General features: G+C 49.6%; 1 pseudogene; it reads right to left on the bottom strand.

Annotated features, from left to right (window-relative positions):
• Nucleotides 1-633: 633 nt before the first annotated feature.
• Nucleotides 634-2,060, bottom strand: LOC142837875 (GRB2-associated-binding protein 2 pseudogene; annotated as a pseudogene).
• Nucleotides 2,061-2,314: the final 254 nt, after the last annotated feature.

Below are 2,314 nucleotides of genomic sequence, written 5' to 3'. Positions count from 1 at the left end.
GAATAACCAACTGATATCTGATTTGATTTAAGACCCACTCCATGACATGGAAATCACGCCCAGTGTTGCTCAGGTGGACAAGAATATGAGGCCAGATAGCAAGGAAACTAGAAAAACACACACACACACACACAACAAATCCTACTATTAAGCTAAAGAAAAAAAATGACTACAAATGACATTTGACTATTAATATAGATGGCCTTTCTCAGCTAATCATCAGAGAAACTTCCTCCTGCAGTTGTGTGGGAAGGCCAGTGGAACCCAGTAGGTGTAGAGGTTGCCGAGTCTCATCTCAAGGTTGAAAGCATCCCACACATAGCCTGCTGTCAACCTGCTTTTTGTAGTGCACTGGCTACAGCGGGATGCTGTTTCTCAAAGACCTCATAGCCTGTGCATCAGCTTCTTCGCCTAGCAGGAAGTAATGGTGCAATAGACTGCAGGACTGGGACACAGTGCATCCTGGTTAGCACCCTCAAGGGATGGAGAATCAGCCCCGAGGCAGAGGGTAGAGAGTGGTGAGTAGACATGAGCCTGTCTCAGAGATTTAGCCCTCTCTCTGAGTCCAAGCAGCAGACAAATGGGTCCAAAGCAGGAGACTTACCCCACCCTCATTTTGTCAATAGCTCCTATCTAAGGTGGTGGAGAAGGAAGTGACAATGAGCCAGCTCTCAGCAGCTGCCTCATGGCCCTCAAGTTTGGTGCCTCCCCTGCATCACAGCTTGGAAGGCATGTGGACTGCTGCCCACCTTTCCACTCCTGCATGGTCTTCTGCAGGGCTCTTGTCTTCTCTTTGTCCACTTGGACATAGTCTGTCTTTTTACCCGATGTGACAGATGATGTGGATGGCTTGTGGTGAGGGCTGGGGGAGCCTGGCTGAAGGTCCAGGGCTAGGTAATCCATACTGCCAGTGCTCTTCTTCAGAGCTCGTCTGTTGGTGCTGCTGGGAATGGGTGATGTAGCTCTGGAGTCGGTGCTAGTGATGCTTTGTGTGGAGATGGGATGGCAGAACCAAGACTCGGTGCAAGGGAACTTGAAGGGGAGCTCATCAATGACTGCATTGTGTCTCGGGTCGAGGGGTGTTGGCTGTGCTTTCCAGTCAGGCTTGAGGTTGTGATTGACCAGGGGTGGCTGGTTCTCATTTCCTTGGCTGGGGCCTCTGTGAATAGAAAGAGCAGTGAAACGGTAGCCAAGGGGATCAAGGTGATGAGGCCCTTGGTTGATGGGAATGTAGACACTTTCAGAATTGTCCCCTGCTCATCCCATAGCCAATAGGGAAAAAAAAAATCTATGCTTAGGAGCACATAGTTGTCATCAGAGCTGGTACTGTCTGATTGGCTCACGATAGTCTTCCCTGGGTATTTGGAAGACCAACCAGCATTATGTCCACTTCATTGCCCATTGCAGGGAGGGTATTGTGCCTGGGGATGGTAGCAGCTACAGATCTGCTATTGTCTGACTGACTTGGCTTGGGGGGCCAGGGTGGGGGAGCTATGGTTGAACATCCAGGAGTCGCCACTGTCATGGCATTGTGATTCTTCTCCAGTGTGAATATTCTAGAAATCTGGTAGGCAGAGAGAGGAGTTGTTGGAACATCAATATTGTCCACTAGGAGGTCTTCAAACTCCTTACACAGGGTGTCGCTGGGTGTCCTGATGGTGTACACAACCTCATTATCTGTCTCGGATTCAGTGAGGCTCAGTGAAGCCAGACTATGAGTGACTGTCTTTAAATTCTGTATTGTGTCGGCTTGGCTTGGGAAGGCTATAGAAGCCAAGCCAAACTGGAGTTTTGGCACCAGGGACCAAGCAGTGGCCCTTAGGATTGGGAGTGAACCTGGAAAACATCCTGTCTGAGTTTTCATCTCTGTTATCAGGATGGGCAGCTTGGCCCTGTTTAAATTGTACCTCATATTCCTTAGTGTAAAATGCCTTATGGTCAGTTGTGATATAAGCCTCAGCCTCCCTGAGGATGTCTTGACGAAGAAGGTTGGCAGTTAGGCCAGAGACCACGTCCCTGCAATTGGCAACAGAATCAGCCCAGGGCAGCCAGCTGGTCATCTCCCATACTGTAGACTGGCAACCCATTCCAAGTAGAGGTGGCCCTGGGACTAGCTGCCAAGAGGGGGTTCTCCTCTTTTCGGATGACCATGCAATTGGCCCTAGAGTCGCCGTCGGGAATTTAAAGGTTCAGTCTCCGATTGTTAGTGTCATCTTTTGTCTCAGTTTGGGTATTATAGGTATTTGTTGTGAGAGGGCCACTTGCTTGTTTCCCAGCTGCCTGGCAGCTCAGACCCCAAATAATTACTGCTTGG

The sequence above is a fragment of the Microtus pennsylvanicus genome, chromosome 1 (assembly GCF_037038515.1).
Source record: "Microtus pennsylvanicus isolate mMicPen1 chromosome 1, mMicPen1.hap1, whole genome shotgun sequence".
Classification (NCBI taxonomy): domain Eukaryota; kingdom Metazoa; phylum Chordata; class Mammalia; order Rodentia; family Cricetidae; genus Microtus; species Microtus pennsylvanicus.
The sequence above is the reverse complement of the archived record's forward strand: the minus strand, read 5'-3'. Positions and strand labels throughout refer to the sequence as shown.